The 22,992-nt window shown below is 33.9% G+C and overlaps 2 long non-coding RNA genes across 2 annotated transcripts; both read right to left on the bottom strand.

Moving 5' to 3' along the window:
* Nucleotides 1-4,303: 4,303 nt before the first annotated feature.
* On the bottom strand, nt 4,304-5,735 carry LOC18108203 (uncharacterized). The gene is made up of 2 exons (XR_008058195.1): nt 5,477-5,735; nt 4,304-4,762 (listed from the first exon to the last, which is right to left on the bottom strand). It is a non-coding gene; the product is annotated as an uncharacterized LOC18108203 (long non-coding RNA).
* Nucleotides 5,736-7,738: 2,003 nt separating this feature from the next.
* Nucleotides 7,739-8,708, bottom strand: LOC18108202 (uncharacterized). Its single transcript, XR_008058194.1, has 2 exons — nt 8,453-8,708; nt 7,739-8,123 (listed from the first exon to the last, which is right to left on the bottom strand). It is a non-coding gene; the product is annotated as an uncharacterized LOC18108202 (long non-coding RNA).
* Between the last annotated feature and the right edge of the window lie 14,284 nt (nt 8,709-22,992).

The following is a 22,992-nucleotide window of genomic DNA, read 5'->3' as shown; positions in this document are numbered from 1 at the left end:
AAAAATCCCAACAGTCCCCTATGAGATAGAGAAATCTGATGGAGAAGGTAAAAAATGATCTCATTTATTGTTGGTAACCTTTAAAAATCTTTGCATAATAAGTACGCAAAGACTTGGAGGACTTCTACTCAATTATAGCATTAAATGCAAGCCACCATTTTGCTTCCCAAAGATGCTTCTTTTAAATAAAGATAAGTCACCTGGCCATAAAAAATCCCAACAGTCCCCTATGAGATAGAGAAATCTGATGGAGAAGGTAAAAAATGATCTCATTTATTGTTGGTAACCTTTAAAAATCTTTGCATAATAAGTACGTAAAGACTTGGAGGATTATTGATGGATAACATGTTTTGTTCTTATTTTTATTTTTACCTTTACCAAGATCCTTATTTAAAGGAACTAGAGTGTGTAACAGTCCGACTGTACGACTTGCTCAATGTTAAAATATCCCAACATATCCTCTCTTTTTTAGGGTAAATTTGTTTTTTTTTATTCACCAAAAATTCGGCAGAGTTTCGTTTGTATTTAGGACATCCCAAATTATCGACTACTATCAATTTACCCAATCAACCCATCCTCATAAGGTCCCATAATTCTGGACCTTTCATCAAACATCATAATTTAACACCTCATACAATCCACACAATATATATATATATATATATATATATATATATATATATATATATATCCTACGAGTAAGTTCAATATGAACATAGTCTACATATCATATCATAAAATTTAAAAGAAAAGGAATACTAACATGTAAAGAAAGCATTTACAACATAATAAGTGTTCTTAAACATTTCAAAAGGATTAATTACAAGATAACTAAGATACTACATTCTAAGCTAAACTTTTATAAAAATACATCAAGGTTTACACAAAAGTATACTACATAAACACGTTAATTCCCTTTTGTTTAAGTTAAATATTTACATAAGCTTGACAAAGTAGAGTCCTAAACTAATGATCTCCCTGGATATTTGATGGACCTGATACATTAATAAACATACCATTATATTGATAAAGAATATATATATGCTCATGTAATGTATACGAATGAAGTATTAATTTTCTATCGGATCCATAAGAATTCTAACAGAGAACTTATATATATTGCTTGTAAATCTTTTAAACCCAATTAACACTCATTTGCATATTCTTAATTTGGATACTCTTATTTACTTGCGTGAACTGGGTGACCTTGCAAAGTCTAATCTTGAAATTCATTTCCTAGCAATCCTATCACGGATGACATTGGCCTAAGCAATTCCTATCACGGATGCCATTAACCGAAGCTAATCTTGTAATTCATCTCCCGGCATTCCTATCATGGATGCCATTAGCCGAAGCTAATCTTGTAAATCCGCTAGGCTTTATTTGCTTTGAACATGATATTTATTATAATTACATTCACTAGAAGAATTTTAAATTATATAAGTGCAAATAGGAGGGAAAATCACGCACCTGCTTCTCCTGTCTCGCGACCTCTCCTAATAGAAGATCCAATCCTGGTTGCTCCTCCTGAATCACGAGGAAGTTTTTGGTTATGATTCCTTCAAGCCATATTATAGAGAATCCATATTCATCCATTACTCATATGTTACATTCTATGCATGTTTATTTCCTCATAATAACATACATACATATATCATGTATATTTTCAGAGTTAGTATCTCAATGTGCAAGTGTTCGTATGACTCAATTCTTTTATATTTTTATATATAGTATTCAAGTGAAAGTCTACTGTTACTGTCTAACTTTGAACTGTTACTGTCTACACATTGAATTGTTACTGTCTAACCGTTACTGTCTAACTTTAAACTGTTACTGTCTAGACATTTGAACTATTACTGTCTACACATTGAACTGTTACTGTCTAGACATTTAAACTGTTACTATTTACACATTGAACTGTTACTGTCCAACCGTTACTGTCTAACTTTGAACTGTTATTGTCTAGACATTTGAACTGTTACTGTCTACACATTGAACTATTACTGTCCAACCGTTACTGTTTAACTTTGAACTGTTACTGTTTAGACATTTGAACTGTTATTGTCTAACCGTTACTGTCTAACTTTAAACTGTTACTGTCTAGACATTTGAACTGTTACTGTCTACACTTTGAACTGTTACTCTAACTTTGAACTATTACTGTCTAGACATTTGAACTGTTACTGTCTACACATTGAACTGATATTGTCCAATCGTTACTGTCTAGACATTTGAACTGTTACTGTCTACACATTGAACTGATACTGTCCAACCGTTACTGTCTAGACATTTGAACTGTTACTGTCTACACATTAAACTGTTACTGTCCAGCTGTTACTGTCTAACTTTGAACTATTACTGTCCAACTATTATTGTCTACCTTTGAACTGTTACTGTCTAGATATTTATCAGATTTTTAACTATATCTAAAGTTCTAAAACTCCATTTTAAGTGAAATTGATCTCGTTAGAAAGTTAAGACACGAGACTACAAGTTCTCTGAAGGAAGGAGAACCCAATTCTGCCTCCAAGATAGTCAAAATTGTTCATCAACTAATCAGTCCTGCTGCCCTACATAATCAGTCACGACTCAGTCTTGGTTGGTAACCCATAACTAGAGTTCTACATCTCCAAATTGAGCAAGACCAGTTTCCTTGGTTAGCTAACATTCAAATCTACAATTTCTATGAAGAAATCTGATCCTAATTCCCTCATCCTCCTACCTGAAATCTCACTAAAAGTCAGGAGACAAGTCTGTCCAGATTCGTCTCCCCCTACCTTTCACACAATACTTTCATAAACTACATACCACACACATGAATTAACTTAATCTTAACAATAAGTACTTTTTCCCCAATTCATGTCTAAGAACCCTAATCTATGATTCAATATCGAGGCATCAATTCATTATCGAATTAAAAATGAAACTTTAAGATCATGTTTAGAACACCTTACCTGGTACGAATTAAGGTTTTTATCTTCAACCAGTTGAAGATTTTTAACTCCCTCCTTTCTTTTCTTCTTATTCAATTTCTTGGTAATCCCTTGCTCTCAACTGTTTATCCTATCTATAAACCCTTAATCTTGGATGGGTTCTTGAAATTTTCATGTTTCTCTCTTGATTTCGCAAGAATGGGTATAAAACTCCATATTTTCTCTCCTTATGGTTCATGCAGATTTTTGGTGAGGAGAGAGTACTTATACTCTATATTTTCTCTTATTTGCATTTAGGCCCTCTTTTCCTTTAAGTGCATTATTCTCTTCAATTAAATCCAACCCTCAACAGTACCGGGTTTATTATAATGTCTCGAATTATTTCATTAGAAAATTTAAATTAAAAAATTTATGAATTCCTGTTTTTATTTAACCATATATATGAATTTCTTCACTTTTATTTATTTATTTTTCCCGGGGTTTACATAGAGGCCGAGGGATAATATAGCATCCTCAGGCTCAACCAAGCGCTGAGTCAAAGCATATATGAGTCCTTGAATATCATCAATGAAATATTCAGGACGAATTGAAAAGGGTAAATACTCACCCATAGTTAAACATGGATACCTCTAAGGCTAAAGTTTGGTACAATTATTTAGAAATTGACAAACTCCAAAGTCGAAGGAAAAGTTAATTACTATTTGGTCCTTAAGTTATGAACATGACTATAAAGTTGTTTTTTTATTTTTGAAATCTATAATTTAGTCCCATGGCTCATGTTCTCAATTCTCTTACTTTGATTTCTCTCCAAAACTCAATTGCGTTGGTCTTTTTCTAAAAAAAATAATTTTTTCAAAACCACAATGGGATTACAACAAACCAAAATAAGTTTTAATGGGGCAATTGTCAACAAGAGTCAAATGATTAAATTACAAGCATTAAAACATGAGGGACCAAGTGATAATTAGTGTCAAGACCTATAGATTGGTGGTTAATTTAATCTTAAGGAACATCGAACTATTTTATTTTCACAAAAACAATTAATAATTGATTAATGTTTCCATAAACTCCACCATCATAATTAATTAATGCAATATGAAGATTCTTATTGAAATATTCATCAAGTCTTATAGTTCATTAGTTGATTGTGCAAGATTTTTCAAAAAAATAAAACGTCTTGTTCGGACCATGGCTTGAGCAGACTGCCTCCAGTTTGTTTGGGCTGGCCTGAACGGACTACCTTTTTCTTTTCTTTTTTTGTCTTGACCCAATACCTTTTCGGTGCACAACAAGTCCATTTTCTACGCTAAGTGTAGTGACCATCACCTACAAAGCCAGCAAGCAGCTACAACCATACAACAATACGAGTAACCACTAGTAACCATATAATAATTCTAGAAATCAAAGAAATGGTACAACAAATTGAATAATCATAAATAATCATTCAACAATCTCATAATTAAGTTAAGATAGAATACATAAATATACTTTCCAACATTCTTTACTATCCCATGTTTTGATAGGAATCTTGTTTTGCATGAATAGCTCGTGGACTAGTGCTGAAGTCGGTCACTTCAATAGCTGAAGATCGCAGCCCATGAAAAGCTCCGTCTAGTCTAAAGTTTTTCATTACTTCATCAATAATAGTCTTCCATAGCCAAGCGGTTCTAGTCTAAAGTTTTTCATTACTTCATCAATAATAATAAAATGCATCATTCGTTCATTCACATAATGCTGCAGCTAGAGGATGACGCAAGGCAAGCACCACCAACAACTATGCCTGTAACTTGCACTATCATTCCAATTTTTTTAAGAACATTTCTTCGCTTCTGAAATTAAAGATAAAGAAGCATATGATTAGATATTTGGATTAATGTCTATAAAACAAAGTTTGATTCTGATGTATTCTTATTATCACTATGCTATATATAAAAAATGTTGAATGACACAATTTATATACAAAAAAAAATAAAAATAGAAGAGCAAATCGCTCCATTAACCGCATAACAAATACATTTACAAAAATACTTATTTATTCATATTATACATACAAAAATACTTTATCCTTCTCGAGACTTAAAAAAATAGAAGAGCAAATGGTAATGCCTAATGAAGAAGAGCAAGTGCCTATATCCAATAATTGATTAAATTATTCCGATAAAAAAATAAAAATAAAATAAGTATCATTATGCTGAAATGATATAAATCGTCACTAAACAGTTGAAAAAATTAAAGTCAAAAAATTTACAGAGCTATAACTTTTGGAATTTGATTCGAAACATGTACTTGAAAACTAGTTGATTAATCCTATTATTTCTCTCAAAATTTTCAATTTAATGAAAGAACATATATGAATTCCTAATAATGAAGAAGCAATCTGCTAGAAAAAACCCAATTCAAACCAAATCCACAATTAAAGAAACATAATTAGAGGTGTTAATTCGTTTCAAAAATTGGGAATTTAAGCAATCTGAAGTATTTCTTTCTAGCATGACATCATCTAACAGGGATCGAAGTTGATATCATTTTCAAAGATTAATTACCTGTACGGGAGCTTCAAGTGCCAAGCTCCTGCTTTGACTTAGTAAAGTATAGTTATCCCAGAAGACGGCATCATCGTGGTGAGTGAACCTTTTTCCACCATAACAATCACAACAAAGATCATAGGTGCTAGGTGACTCATCAAGACAGAAACATTGAAAGCAGCTGAAGTATACGTCTGCCAAGAACGTATTACAAGACTGGCAAAATAGAGCTCTTCCACTCTGCATGATGTAGTACCAGACGATTGTTTCCTCAAAATCCAAGCTTCCATTGCCGTCCTTGTCCAGCGCTGTAAACAAGCTTGGATGAGTAAGAACCGTGTTGTTATCTTTCTTCAGATACTCCACGTATTCATCTAGGTTAATTCGCCCGTCTCCGTCTATGTCCATTTCATTGAAATAAAATCTGGCATTTCGCTTCTTCTCCTCGGACAGATTCTTATAATAAGCTTCAGCAGCTCGGCGAATCTCCTCCATATCTATTTAAGAGGAGGAAAATTTAAGAGGATAATGGAAGAGGTACGTAGCTTAGATCTAAAACTTCAAAACTCCAAAGGGACTTTATAAGGAAGTGGCTCAGCTCTAATCTAAAATTTCTTTGACTTGGTCCTAATCAAGTTTGGCTAAATCTACCAAATAATGGATGTATTTGTATCAACCTGCCGAGGAAGCATTATACCTATGATTTGGTGGTTGATATAAATTGAATTAATACCTCATAATTATAGTCTATGATTCCGTCTCGTAGTTTGTTTGCGTCAAGTCAACTTATTTTGGCTTTTATAAAAGTCAAGTCTCAATTTAATTTGGTATATAATTATACGGACTAAAATTTAAATTAAAATATTTCTGATATGGTGATCCCAACTAGCAAACAAGCCTGAACTCTTTGTTACTCCCACACAAAGTTTATTTTAATATCTTAATAATTAGATCTAGTTTATATGAAATAAATTTAATTTCACGAAAGGGTTATTTTATGAAAATTGTTAGGATACTGGCATGCAAACCCGACAAGATAAAAGACAAATGATAGGATAAAATGAGAAATTAGACACACAAGAATTTACGTGGTTCACCCAATTTGGCTACGTCCACGGGCAAGTATAGAAGGATTTTACTAAGTAATGTGGGAATTACAACCTCTCTCTACTAATAGGAGAACAACTGAAATCTCTCTATTAATAGGAGAAAACACCTCACTTACTCTCTCACAAATACCTCACAATTTTGTGGGATTACTTTCCCTCTCTCACTCTTCTCTTCCTCTCTTGTTTCTCTCTTATGGTATGTTTACAATGCTTGGATGCATTGCCTATTTATAGGCAAGCATCCATGTAAATACAAGGGGCAAGGCAAGTGGCACAAGTTTGGTGCCTACAATTTATGACTAAGGAAGGATGGCTTCACCACCATTATTGACTCCCACCATTATTGACTTAGGTGGCTGGCTTCACAAAAATAATATATTATTGCATGTCATTGGGCTAGAAGGCATATAAATCAACCGAACGTGTTTTTCACTGAAAAGAAAAATAAAAGATTTTGAGTGGAGAAAGTGTTGCTCATTTTAACTATCGATATGTTGGAGTTGCATATTGCTATCTGTCCGTGTATATTAATGAAATTGCATTTCCTAGGAAATGTAGCAGCAACTTCTAGCCCATTGGCCATTGACTATTACAGTCAACAAATCTGATCAAACCATGCAACCCAGCATGTTTTAGTCTCATTATAAAACAAAGCGTATAGTATTTCTTGGTGAAATTTGTGTGTGATTCAATGATCATATAAAAATTATAGTTGTTTTAATAAGACATGTTGTTTTGTTCAACTAGCCCAGAGGCCATTGAACTTAGACCTCTTATTGAACTTATATTTATGCATCCAAACTATAAATATATCATGATTATTCAATATCATGAAAAGATATCATGAAAAGACGCTTGTCGTTTTGTTACCACTACCAATCAATCTCACTGGAGATGGAGATTTGAGGTTGTGGTCCCCTGATGAGGAAAGGAACAGGTCTGACATTTTCTTTTTAATTTATATAAACCTGCTTTAGACGTTAAAGAACATAGCAGTGTTGGTTGGATTTTCGTCTATTGGTAACTATATATATATTATGTCTGATGTTAATTTTATGAACAACTGAGCCAGATTTTAACTTTTGTTTTTAACTACTTTTTAAGTAGTGTATTGTTTCGGTATCCATTTCCGAGCTTAGATTTTACTAGATAAGCTTCATTTACTACATGATTTACACAAAAACAGCTTAAGATTAAAGTAACAAATTCACAATGCCCTCCAAAAGCACACATGAGAATAATATGGAGATCGATTGCATGAGAATACAATTGCAACACAAAAAATACAATTCCATAAAAGTAACTTGATCTTATTCTCTACTGGACGTGAGCTTTTCTTGAAGAGTTTCCAGTCATTTCCTCTTACCTCATCAGCAATCACTGTACGATTGGAGGCATTTGACTTATGATAGAATGCATCGTTGGTTATTTCACATAATGCTACAGTAAAATTTTGATGCAAGATCAGCAACACCAACAGTTATGCCTGCAAGACCAACAGTTATCTCTGCAACTAGCAGTCTCTTTTTATGGGATTTAAGCACCTTTCTTCGCTTCTGAAATTAAAGATAACAAAGCATGATGATTAGATACTAATGTCTTGTTATGGGTAAATTACGTGAAACTAATTGGTAACATCCAAACTATAAAACAAATTTCCATTAATATCACTATGCTATAGAATAAAAGCCACACAACAATTAGGACAACAAGACATTAAATTCATTATCACTAAAATTAATTACAAGCAAAAAGAAAATTGATTATCAAAATGAAAAAAAAAGTAATGCTTCATAAACAATGAGGTATCAGTGAATTTAGGCAAATGTATAGTAATAAATAGTAAAGAAATAATTATACTGTTTTAGTTTCTAAAATTAATTACCTTTATGGGGGCCTCTTGTATCACGCTCCTGCTTTGACGTAGTAAAGTATAGTTATCGCAGAAGATGGCATCACCGTGGTGTGTGTAATTTTTACCACCATAACAAGCACAACAAATTTCATAGGTGCTATCTGAAACATTGAAGAAACATTGAGAGCAACTGAAGTATGCTCCTGCCAAGAGCGTCTTACAAGACTGGCAACTTATAGCCCTTCCACTCTGCATGATGTAGTACAAGACGATTGCTTCCTCAAAATCCAAGCTTCCATTGCCGTCCTTGTCCAGCGCTGTAAACAAGCTCTGATGAGTGAAATCTGTGGCTTTGTTTTTCTTGAGATAGTCCACGTATTCACGTAGGCTAATTTGCCCGTCTCCGTTCTTATCCATGGCATTGAAAGTTTTTCTGGCCAATTTCTTAGTCTTAGCGGGCAGATGTTCATAATAAGCTACAGCAGCCCGGCGAGTCTGCTCCATATCTATTTATGCGTGTAATATTTAAGAGGATAATGGAAGAGGCAGCTTAGATCTACAATTCCAACACTCCAAAGGCACTTTTAAGGAAGAGGCTCAGCTCTAATCTAAAATTTCTTAGACCTAGTCGAGGTGTTTCATGAGACCGTGCCTTAAAATCTGACTTTTTTTGGATCCAAAAAATTGAGATGTCAGATTAATGTACTGCTAATTGGGTTAATTCTTATATTACCAATTCAACGCGGTCTTTTTTTATTTATTCTTTCAATTTCTAAATTTTAATATAGTTAGGTTTAGCAAAATTCAAAAACAATTTAAAATCTCTCATATTTTGTATCAACCTGCCGTGGAAGCCAAGATATTACCTATGATTTGGTGGTTGATATAAAATGAATGAAAACATAATAATTATAATCTATGATTCCGTCTCGTAGTTTATTAAAAGTCAACTTAGTTTGGCTTCTATAAAAAGTCTAAATTTTGGTATATAATTATACGTGATAAAAATTAAATTAAAATATTTCTGATACAATTTATTTAATATTTTAATTAGCTCTAGTTGTATAAGTAAATTCAATTTCACGAAGTGCTTATTTGATGAAAAAAAAAAAAATTATTGCATGAGATTGAGCTAGGAGGCCAAGTCAATTGACTGTTACCATAACCAAATTATTGCATATTCTACTTCCATTATAAAGTTATAAAACAAGAGCAATAGTATTTCTTAATAATATTTGATTATGATTTAACATTAAAAAAAAAAATTATAGTTGACTCGATCGTATCGGCCACTTGTATCTATTCATCCATATTTTTCACAGTCTGATTATTCAAATCCTCTAATCAAAATTATAGTTGACTTTTTCTTCAGTGGCATGTGCGCTGAAAATATTATAATCATGAAAAGATGCATATTGTTTTGTTACCTATTACCATTCAATCTCACTATCAATGCCAGAGGTTGTGGTCCCCTGATCAGGAAAGGGATAGGTCCGGCATTTTCTTTTAATTTTTTTCTAAATTTATATAAACCTGCTTCGGAAGTTAAAGAACATAGCAAGGTTTGTTGGATTTTCTTCTATTATCAATACAATTAAAAATACATATGTTTGGTTTAACTATTTTTATGAAAAATTAACAAGGTTAATATATTTTTTTAATCATGTTTTAATCATTTTCTTGCTTTAAAATTTTTTGAGTATGATATTACCGACAACAAGCTAACCATTGATCAAGTCCATGAAATTCAAATCATAATATCAAAACTTAGTGACCCTGATATCAAAGTTCTTGATTGACTTCTATCGCATGTGTGCGGCGTCGCAGCGATCGTCCACCACCCTCATCGGGTGTGGTCGTGTCTAACTTGGCATCTATGGAGAGAGAATGAATTCTTGTCTCTTATCAGTGAAAAAATTGAATGGGAGTCGCCACCTAGTTTTTGGTTACTAGGAACCCTAACTGGTCTCAGAGATCAGGTACGGAGACTGATTGCGTAAAGAGAAGGTATTAGCACCCCAAATACGCCCTACCTAAGATAAGTTGGGTTGTTTAATTTTCTGATATAAGCTAAGGTTTCATTGTATTTCTAATTGTTGGTCTATCTACGGTTTAAGAAAAGTCCTCCTCGGTGAGGAGGTCCTTATCTTATCGGGTAAAACCTAACTGTTCTAATGTCTATAAAAGAACTACCTTTTTAATATCGAGAATATATTTTACATATAAATTCGTATTCCCAAACATTAAAACAAAAAATAATAATTTTTTTGAATTTTTTTTGAAATATTGGCCAAGTTCTCGTGACTTTAATAAACTGGTTGCAAAAGCTAAAATGCATGCTAAAATATATTGTTTGAAGTTTTCTTTATTGTATGAAAATACAATATGATTTTTTTTTTTTTTGCCTTGAGAGACTGGCCGTATGCATGAAACCAAAACAAAACATTTTTTTTATGAAAACCCGGTATTTTAATATCGGATTTGTGTTTTTACGGTATATAAAAACGAACCTATATTAATTAAAATGGATAGAAAAATATGCAAGAAAATCATGGATGTTTTTGAAAATGTTTTTTCTTTTGTAAATTTTTGAATGGGCCAGACCCGGAACAAAATTGGGCTGGGACCGACCCGAATAAAACACAAACTACCTTATATTAGGCTGGACTCAGCCCAGCCGCGTGGACTGGGCTGATGATCCAACCCGGACTGGTTACTGTGCTATGCACAGTAACCATGATCCAACACAGGCTCGATCCGCCCGAACGGATTACACTAGCATGTAGTAAGGTATCACAGGATCGTTTACGTGTACGTTTTGTCCAATTTGGTGAAGAAACAAGGCACCAAATGCCTGGGAAGGTGGCCACCCAACCAGCTCGCTGGAGAAGAAGATGAACAATACCTTACCATTTAGTCCTTCAATTTGTGATTTATTTCTATCTACACCCCTGATTGGCTTCAAACTTTTAATTTTGTTCAATTTTACCCATGAAGAACTTCAATTTAAACCCCAGATTTCGGCGCAATTTTCCATTTGGTCCTTGCTTCAGATATATGCAATTTGATCCTTAATTGATCAATAAACTTTCAATTTCTTCAATTTGACCCCTGCTTTGGTCAATTTCAGTCCTTTATTTACGAACCGTTTCCAATTTGATCATTGGTTTTGGATTTATTCAATCAAGTCTCTAATTGGCCATCTGATTTTGGACCTTTCTTCCTCAAAAATGAAATTTCCTTGTCAACATGGGCTCTCACCAGTTAATAATATACTCTCAAATTTTAATTCTTGTATTTTTGAACCTCCTCAACCAATTTCAAGATATTTTATGGGCATTCCAGCATCCTTTTCTCACTCTTTTTATTTTTTGGATTCCTTCCGAATATATATATATATATATATATATATATATATATGTATTTTTTTTGTATATATGTATTTTTTATTTTTTTTGTGCAGAAACCCAAAAATGAGTAACAACATATACATACACATATTTGTTGTCCAATTATATTATGAGAGATTGTTTTTATGCTTACATTGAACTTAATTTGTAATAGTGATGTCTCATAGCCATGGTGCTTATAAACTTCATCCTACGTACTTTGGGATAAATCATGTAATAGTGTGATTAGAGAATATGCATTTTGTACAATTATGTAAAGGTTATGAACTTCCGATCGACACTTTTGTAAAAACTTATGATTATGACTTTCAAAATCGTGAATATGGATTATGTTATGTATGAACACTTCATGCTATGAATGAAATGACTATGTTTGTTCTTTTATGATGCTATCGGGTATTATATATATGTGTGACGTGCTACATCCCCTAATGATGTCTAATTGCTGAAATTATAAATGATATTACGCAATGCATTAATGGAACATGACAATACAAAAAACATATCACTCCATTTTCAACTCGTTATAAACAAACATCATGTCATGAATTTGTAAATTTTGTGGGTCTTTACACTAAAGTCCACTTGCATTCCTCTTGATTGATTGAAGAAATGCATATTGGATATGGTAAAAAAGATTTGGTCCTAAACTGTCTTGGTCAAAGCTATAAATCACCTAAAAAATTCCTAGAAATCCTCGGGAGAGTTGTTTAAAGCCTCTAGCAGAGCCTAAGAACTTTGGGCCTCCTTCATGGTAGCGAGATGGTCAGCCCTCAGACCGTCTAGGAGTATAGACTTGATTATAAACGATTAAAAGTAATTTGTCATTAGAGCCATTGAACAACAACACCTTGTATTTGCTCCTTTAGCGATGAATAAGCCATCTTGAGGCTCCACCTCTTGGAATGGGGGCACATCATGAAAGTCTGCCAAGAACAAGTGTTAGGAATAATAGTCATAGAACTAAATAAAAAGGTGAATAAGAAGGTTCTTTACTATTGTTACTCATTTTTAGGCCCCACGTGCTGGAGACGGTGTATACCTCTTTTGAACTGAGTGTAGGAGTTTAACTCATGTTTGCTGGAAGATTGACAAAAGCAGATGAAAGAAATATTTTTTCGAAACCCTGTTTGAGCTGTTTTCTGCTCTCTTTATCCTTCCCCTTTGCTACCAAAATCGTCAGGTTTTCTTAGATTGATCAGAAGTCTTCATAATGCCAAATTCATTCCTTTTTTATCTGGTCTTTAAGGTTGAATAAATCCCTCAGAATTTGCATTAAAAAAAATGGTTCTGCTATTGTCGCAATTTTTTGTTCCAACTTAGGCTCTGATTCTGACTCGGTTTCGTACGATATCTGACCATCCTAGGTATATTCTGTCACTCATGACATGTTGAAAAATTGACGTACACCTTTATTAGGTCCTAGGGATCATTGTTCTTAGGGCAGATTCTCAATTAGATTTGGATGCTCAGCATTGTCAGATGAAGAACCTTTTTGATATCTGACCAACTAGATTACTGCCAGTTTCTGTTCTGTAAAACGATTTTATCTCACTTCGACTCCTTCATCAAAGTTGTAGTCCTAGACACGTAGATGAATTTGAGCTTTTGAATCACTTGATTTCGATATCAGAGGCTCAAGATGTTCCCATTTGAATATCTAACGTGAAGGCAGAGAATTCTGCCGCGAGAAGGATATTGACCCGAGTCTGCACTAAAAAAAACTCTATTTTTGGCATAGTTTTTGTGATTTTTGTTCTTAGTTTATACTCTCAGTCATATCAGGATTCTCGGCATTCGTCAGTTTTTGAGTTAGACACAGAGATCCCTTTTGACCAACCACATTACTGCTAGATTTTGTTCTGTAAAAAGATTTTATCTCACTTTGACTCCTTCATCAAAGTTGTAGTCCTAGACGCGTAGATGAATTTTGGCTTTTGAATCGCTTGATTTCGATACCAGAAGCTCAAGATATTCCCATTTGAATATCTAGTGTGAAAGCAGGGATTCCTGGCCGCGAGAAGGATTTTTGCCCAAGTTCGCGGGACTGATTCGAAGGATTTTTTTTTTACCAAGGACTGAATTGAAAAGTGCTAAAATGAGGGATTGAATTGAAGAAGGATATTGAAAGCTAGAGAGGGGGGCTGGATCATCATAAATGATAGGATTTTTACCACACCGAATAAGGAAAATAAGACTTTGCAGCTGCACCCTCCATCTGATTTCTTTTCTTTTTTCTCTGAAAATTCCTGCTGTTTTCCCTCTATCATCACGCCTAATTTTTGGAGCTGCAACCACGTTTTTATTGCCTCTAATTTTTGGAGCTGCAACCACGTTTTTATTGCCTCATTTCAAAAGGAGCAGCTGGCCCTATGGAAGGATAGAAAGAACCCACACCATCCTCTAAAAAACTGGAAAGAAATCAGACATCAGAATAAGAATATTTAAGTTTCCTTTTGGTGTTTTTTTTACTGCAAATCAGTAGGGATTTGCATCCTAGAATTAATGCATTAAATCTTTCCTAAATAGAGATATGTTAGACTATATATAAGGCCCTCTAATGACCTAGCAGGAGGGGGTGAAAAAAACACAGAAAAAAAAAGAGCATAGAAGGGGGGGACGGAGGCAAAACAAGGGGAAAGAAAGGAGGCTTTTCTTTGATACTAAAAAGCCTGCACTGGAACGTGAAAGAGAGAAAAAAGAGCAGAAAAGGAGGGCAACAAAGGAGAGCAGAAAAATAAGAGAAAAACGGAGAGAAAAAAAAGAAAAAAAACACAGCAAAAGAAAGAGAAGGAAAACGCAAGAGAGGCAGGCGACGGGGAATCCAGTCATTTACCAGCACATAGCTGAAATATTTCATCCGCGTCAGCATCTCTATTTTCGTCCGTCATTTACCAGCATTCAAGGAGGCACGCGTGAGCTGTGTCTTTCGGCCTTGGGTTTTATTTTCTGCAAACAGGAGCTGCAGTTTTTGAAGGAAAACGCAAGAGAGGCAGGCGACAGGGGAAACCAGTTATTTACCAGCACATAGCTGAAATATTTCATCCGCTTCAGCATCTCTATTTTCGTCTGTCATTTTCCAGTAACTAAGGAGGCATACGTGAGCTGTCTTTCAGTCTTTGGTTTTTATTTTCTGCAAACAGGAGCTGCAGGTATAAGCCCCAATCTCTCCTCCTTTGTTATTTTTATACTAGGCATTCAGTTGTAAAGCTGTTTCTTCCCTCTGAATAATTGGTTTCTGTTTAGAAAAACCAACGCTTGCCTATTATTTCTTTCATGATTTTTGAGTTCAGCTGCTGTCCATGTAAAAAGGGTTTGTCTAACCATCTAGGTGGTGGCTCAATGGTAAAAGCTTGGGACCAAGAGGTTTGCTCCCTCTGTGGTCTCAGGTTCGAGCCCTGTGGTTGCTCATATGATGGCCACTGGAGGCTTACATGGTCGTTAACTTCAGGGCCCGTGGGATTAGTCGAGCTGCGCGCAAGCTGGCCCGGACACCCACGTTAAACTAAAAAAGAAAAGGGTTTGTCTTTCATGTTTAGGAACTTTTACATTTAGGGACTTTCCTTTTTGTTTTCCTTATACCCGCTGGAGAAGAAATCAACCGGCCTTTGTTTTTTTTAGTGATTGCTCTCAGTTTTATTTTGTTCTTGTTGTCTGCGCATTGAGTTGGCTTTGATTTTTTTTATTGCTTTAAGCTTATTATAAATCTTAGAATATATATGACAGCTGTTTAGCTTTTATTGCGATTTTTCTTTTGTGTTTAATTGTGATGCTTGTGTTTCGATAAAAAAAAAGAATGTTTTCTTGTGTGTTGCATACAGCCAATACCCTAACATGTTTTGAACGCTTTTTTTTATATACAAAAAATATTGGAAGTTTCGAAAATGTGTTTTCGCATGGATTTCTTAAACACAACAAAAATTATTTTCTTGCATTTCTGGATTTTACAACATGTTTGTAAAACTCCAAAAGTTATTGGCCAATATTCCAAAAAATATAAAAATCTTATTTTGGGGGGAATTCATCTATTATTCACCGCTAATGTTTGGATGAAGAAATCCTTAAAGGACGAATATCCAAAATATTATTGGAAATAATTAGTTAGTATTTACTGTTAATATTTGGATAAAGAAACTCGGAGTGGTAAATATCCAAAATAATTTTCTAGGAATAATAAATCCGCACACATCCTTGAAAGAAGTCTTGATTATAATCGAGGACATTTCAATTTTTTACTCCACGGTTTATGAGCCGTGAAAGTATAAAACACTAAGACAAAAAAAAATAGGTTTTTAAAGCACCCTAGATTTCTAAATTTTTGTCCCTCCTCCTTGCGATTTACGAGTCGCAAACTCTTGAAATACCAAGGGAAAAATGAGCTTGTAAAGCATATGGAATCTCCTTAGATTTCTATCTTAATAAATTTAGTTAGAATCAAACCGAGAAAAACTGATGGGATTAGAAAACACCAACACCATAGCAATTATAAGACAAACCAAACACCAAGCAGCTTACCTTAGGTAGGGCGTACTAGGGGTGCTAACAACTTCCCTTTACGCAACCAGTCCCTTACCTTAGAAACTCTGAAAGACCAGTTAGGTTTCCTAGTGACCATAATACTAGGTAGTGACTCCCTTTTACACAAAAAAACAAAAAGACCCCGAAACCAATCGAAGATCGTCGCGACGTCGCGCTCCGCTCGCGAGGGTGCGACATTTACGTTAAAGGCCATTTGACTAGTTAAAGCCAAATAACGGTTGTAGCTCTCATCAGACATCATTGAGATGTCTAACGAGATGGTGAGAATCTTTCCAGTAGTCTCACCACCTCAAGGCCATCTTTCTCAATGCCTGACCTTTCACCAACAATAACCTCCATAAGCCGCCTCTCCTCCTCAATAAAGGCGGGGAAAGTGATGGGAGCTCGACCAAGAGCGAAGCATCCTCAAACTCAGCTCCCTCAAGAACAACCCGGGTAGAGGGCCCAACTGCTCAACCTCTGTTAGCAAAGCTGGAAGTTGAGGTAGAGAAAATGCCATCATAGAAATCTCTATAGTTGAGACTGGAACACCAGAATCCACAAGGGTGTGGACCCTCCTCATCTTATAGCGGGTGGCAGAGCTCACAATCACTTTAAGAGAAGTTAAATCTGCGTCAACCCTAATTGTGGGAGTACAACTTCCCTTGACATCATTTTATGTAGGATTTTTTACTCCAACGGTTGTTTCCTTAGGAACAGAGCCTTGGAGGGTAAAGATAAGCCACCATTTTGCTTCCCAAAGATGCCTCTTTTAAATAAAGATAAGTCACCTGGCCATAAAGAATCCCAACAGTCCCCTATGAGACAAGGAAATCTTATGGAGAAGGTAAAAAATGATCTCATTTATTGTTGGTAACCTTTAAAAATCTTTGCATAATAAATACGCAAAGACTTGGAGGGTTATTGATGGATAACATGTTTTGTTCTTATTTTTATTTTTATTTTTATTTTTACCTTTACCAAGATCCTCATTTAAAGGAACTAGAGGCCGAGGGATAATATAGCATCCTCAGGCTCAACCAAGCGCTAAGTTAAAGCATATATGAGTCCTTGAATATCATCAATGAAATATTCAAGATGAATTGAAAAGGGTAAATACTCACCCATAGTTAAGCATGGATACCTCTAGGGCTAAAGTTTGGTACAATTATTTAGAAATTGACAAACTCCAAAGTCAAAAGAAAAATTAATTACTATTTGGTCCTTAAGTTATGAACATGACTATAAACTAGTCTTTTATGTTTGAAATCTATAATTTAGTCCCATGGCTCATGTTCTCAATTCTCTTACTTTGATTTCTCTCTAAAAGTCAATTGTATTGGTCTTTTTCTAAAAAAATAAATTTTTCAAAACCACAATGGGATTACAACAAACCAAAATAAGTTTTAATGGGGCATTTGTCAACAAGAGTCAAATGATTAAATTACAAGCATTGAAACATGAGGGAACAAGTGACAATTAGTATCAAGACCTATAGATTGGTGGTTAATTTAATCTTAAGGAACATAGAACTATTTTATTTTCACAAAAACAATTAATAATTGATTAATGTTTCCATAAACTCCACCATCATAATTAATTAATGCAATATGAAGATTCTTATTGAAATATTCATCAAGTCTTATAGTTCATTAGTTGATTGTGCAAGATTTTTCAAAAAAATAAAACGTCTTGTTCGGACCATGGCTTGAGCAGACTGCCTCCAGTTTGTTTGGGCTGGCCTGAACGGACTACCCTTTTCTTTTCTTTTTTTGTCTTGACCCAATACCACGAAAAATTCAAAACTACTAGCATATATCTAAACCTTTTCTGTGCACAACAAGTCCATTTTCTACGCTAATTGTAGTGACCATCACCTACAAATCCAGCAAGCAGCTACAACCATACAACAATACGAGTAACCACAAGTAACCATACAATAATTCTAGAAATCACAAGGAATGGTCCAACAAAATGAATAATCATAAATAATTATTCAACAATCTCATAAGTTCAGATAGAATACATAATATTCATAAATATACTTTCCAACATTCTTTACTCTCTTGTATATTATCTACCTTTTATATTTTACTAACTTAAACATCATAGAATCCCATGTTTTGATAGAAATCTTGTTTTACATGAATAGCTCGTTCTTTAACGTAATGGTGAAGATCCAGCCCATGAAAACCTGGATTTAGTCTGAAGTTTTTCTTTACTTCATCAATAATAGTCTTCCATAGCCAAGCGGTTCAAGTTCCACCCCTTACTAAATTCTAATAAAATTGAAACACGGTGATAATAAAATGCATCATTCGTTCTTTCACATAATGCTGCAGCTAGAGGATGATGCAAGGCAAGCACCACCAATAACTATGCCTGTAACTTGCACTATCATTCCAATTTTCTTAAGCACATTTCTTCGCTTCTGAAATTAAAGATAAAAGAAGCATATGATTAGATATTTGGAACAATGTCTATAAAACAAATTTTGATTCTGATGTATTCTTATTATCACTATGCTATATAATAAAAGCCACACAACGATTAGGACAAAAGACATTAAATTCAAAAGCTGCAAAAAGACGACATTAAATTCAACGATTAGGACAAAAGACATTCAATTCACATACATATACATATATATTTCTTGACCGCACCCTTTACCATGATGATGTGTGAGGTGTTAATTAGTTGTTATAAAAGAAAAAATATTTTATGCAATACCTACCTCTATTAAAAAGTGGATCAAACATAAAAAATCATAATAAATTTTATCTCTTCACCATGATCATGGACACGAGATATAAAAATGTCATATATTAAAAAATAAATAGAAAGATTAATCTATAAAGGATATACCTTAATAATTTCTTAAGAAGGAGATGCAACTGAACAAACACGAAAAAAAATCTTTACAATATATTGTCTGAGATAAGCTAAATTTTATAAATTATTTCTCAACTCTTTTTGAATTTTTCAAATAAAAATAATATTTTTTCTTCATATTTCCATCAAAATCTCCATGTCCCCGTGAGGCCTCCATGTCTTCATATGTATCCATTAAAATTCTAATGGTTTCCATGACTACTTGTTTGCAAAAGAACCAAGGATCCTTTTTCCAGGCTCCATGACCATTTATTTCAAAAAAAAAAAATATTTCAAAGATCCTTCTTCAAGTCTTAATAACCACTTTCTCTAAAAACAATTAGGATCTTTTTTCAATCTTTGTAACTACTCATAAAACATTTTCATCTAAAATATGTTCTTGAAACACACCATATTACTTTTACACTTATTTCTTGTTACTATAGTGTTTAACTTCACAAGTAACACAATTAAATTTTTCTCTTTTTAAAAAATATTGATAAAAATTTATATAAAAAAATATCATACAAGAAAAATTAACAAAAAAAAAAGCCTAACCATGATAATATTTTTATGCAAGCTTGAACAAAAAAAGATAATATTAATGCAATAAGTATTTTTCTTCATTTTTGTTGGTTAAAATCTTCGAAACATGCATGTTTAAAAGATTTGGAGAGTAATGATGGTAAAAAAAAAGAAAAAGAAAAAAGTAAGTTTTTCCTTTTGTTTTTTCAGCAGTTTAGGCTAGCTTTTGGCTAGAATTTTTACTCGAAAAACCACCGAAGACCCGGTGTTGACCCGATCTATCCGATCTTGTCCAACTTGCTTTTTTATGCCTTTTTTTCAGATCCTGCTTGCACAAACTTCTCATGCACACAAATTTTTTTATATAAACACAACGTTTTCTATACTATTTCTTTGCAGAGCAGGTAACATTTTTTATCCTAATAAAAGACCATCACCAATGTTTTTCACTAAATAGCAGGCATGATACAACAACCATGACATACACGTCAATCACGAGCCACCATGGCTAGCCAAACCAAAACCAACAGCAATTTTTTCAGTAATGATATAATCTCCTATCCATGAAGAAATTCCTAAGGCTTGGGTTTATAAAACTCCCAGCCACCAGATAAGAAAACCAAAGCTAAAACAGGCCTACAAGCTAGAGATCAGTACTTACTAGCAAGACAAGTCCTACCTAAAATCAAACAAATGCCATGAAAGCTAGCGAAAGGCTATTAAAGCCAGGCCAAACCAGGTTAGCCATACAACTTCTAGGCCACATGCATACACACTCCCTCACCTTTATTTTATTTACTCTTCCTTTATATTTTTCCCATTACATACACATGATGATGACTTAAACACCGAAGAATTTCTTGTTCCATAAAAGACTTATTTATTTTTTAGATAGTCACCAGTCAGGCCCCTCAACCTAGCTGTCCAAAGCTAATATATGTGTGAAGTTTTTTCCACGTATACCAGCAAACTTGGTGTCATTTATTGCTGCACAGAAATCCTGAAGAGGGCTGGGGTCGTAGGCACATGCAAATTAGGAAGCCAGAACCCATAATGCAAAAGCTACAAGGAAAAGATCACCCTTAATAACGACTTAAGATTATTAGTTTCAAAATTTTGAGGTGTCGAGGGTGAGTAATCTTGCCTGACAATTTATAGGTGATGTTCTGAAGCAGTAGTGTCCGTCATCTCGAAGTTGATGAAGCTGTACCGAGTAGATAGTAATGGTTAACTGACTAACTACTCATCTTTTAATTTATCGCAGTGATGATTTATTGTTGAAGCACTTCATCTATATATCTTTATATAATTTTCAAGGCAGTTGTGGTAATTCCAATCTCGTATTTTACGCTACTCTATCTTCTTCCTCAGTAATTATTCAATGTGGACTTGGACTTGTAATCCTACATCGAAGTTCAAAATTCAAATTCAGACTTTTTTAGTATTTGAAAGGACTAGAACACTGGTTCTTGTTGATGAAACGATTGGTCCTTAAACCTAGTAAGTATGATGTTTGCTGCTTCTGTATAAGCTTTCCCAGAAATTTCTTTCACATCTCCCCAACCTTGGCATCCATTTTTCATGTCACCACATATATGACCATGGCTGGCCTCTTCATCAAATCATAATTTCAAATCTTTCTTGATGAAATGGTTCCAAAACTCAGACTGAAAGCACACTGTAGTTGTCTAAGAATGGAGTGGTGGCATGAATAGATTTCCTTAAAAATAAAATAAAATCTGTGGTCAGACTTGGTGATTTAATGGGTTTCAGAGGATTTTGATGGAGTTGAAATGGCAAAAAATAAATAAATAAAAATCATGGGTTCTCGAGTCATTCTCTTTACATTTGGTGTATTTGGATGTGTAGAGCAGTCGGATTCAGGAGAGAAAGTTCATACGGAATTGGATCAATTCAAATTAATGGATAGCATCACTGAGAGTAAAGAATGTACAAAATACTGAGTGGGATTGAGTGCTCCTATAGTGTACATAATTTACTGGAAAGTCTCCATTGATCCTATCCACAGATATCTTGAAAAATTACTGAAACCTGCATGTCCTTTTCTTCTTGCCAATATTTCTAGCACTTATAGATAACCATCCCTGAACAAATTACGGAGAGCCATTATAAATTCCTAGCGATTGTTGTTTGAGTAATTATTGTTTAATCCCTTTGTTTTTAGAATCATAATTAGCTAGACCCTTTCGTTTAAAAAATTGGCAATTGATGAAAGTAAATGACTTTGAATCCTAGGTAGTTTGCTGCAAATATAATTAAAATCTTGTAAAACCATAGCTCAAACTCTCAGGCCTCCCGATAACTAAGAAGTTGCGCCATCGCACCTTTTCAAGTGCGTTTGGTAATCTGGTGGATGCTTTTTTAAAATATTATTTTTTTTAATTTTTTTATATTAATATATCAAAATTATTTAAAAAATAATTATTTTTATATTAATATATCAAATAAAAAACAATTTAAAAAACACTTTAAAAAATAAAAACTACCACAACGCCAAACCAGAGAGAAATAAGTATAAGATAATTCAATGTAAATAACCTACTTGACCACCTCGTTCAGCATTAGTGCTGGAAAGTCTTAAACCATGGTTTTTAAGATTTCTATATGTATAACTAACCCAACTACTCTTTTGTCTATAATATGATCCAATGGAGTTAAGATAGAGGCGGCTCTGCTTGCTTCTGTGTCTGAAGGCCTCCTTGACTGGCATTGTCATTTTTTTGACTAACAAAAATATGGATGATTAGACATTAGGTATGCTTTCAAAACTGGTCTGCGTTAACAATGTGCTAAACATACATTTCTCTAGTTTATTTGGTGTGGTTTCAGTTGGTAATCCACTTTAAGCTATGATCCAATCTTAGACGAGTTTAGTAGGCAGTACACTGCATCGTTTCAACTTGTACACCAACATAATTCAAAGGGGGTGAAATAATGAAAATTATTTCTCCACCTAATTCTTTTTTTTTCCTCCTTCAAATTCCGGTAGTTAGATTATATAGAGACAATCTTTTTAACATAATGTCTTTCCTTAGAATAATAAATAGGCTATGTGACCATTTTCTTTCTTTTTTGGTCTTCAAAGTCGACATATATAGTTTTCGCATGCCAAGACTGGTGTATTTACAGTATATTTTTCTCATATCCTTCCATCCATCGGATTCTAATTTCTGATTGAAATTGTTGAAAATAAAATTATTAGTCAAACTTCACTTACAAGTTTAA

This window comes from Populus trichocarpa, chromosome 19 (genome assembly GCF_000002775.5).
Source record: "Populus trichocarpa isolate Nisqually-1 chromosome 19, P.trichocarpa_v4.1, whole genome shotgun sequence".
Taxonomy (NCBI): Eukaryota; Viridiplantae; Streptophyta; class Magnoliopsida; order Malpighiales; family Salicaceae; genus Populus; species Populus trichocarpa.
The sequence above is the reverse complement of the archived record's forward strand: the minus strand, read 5'-3'. Positions and strand labels throughout refer to the sequence as shown.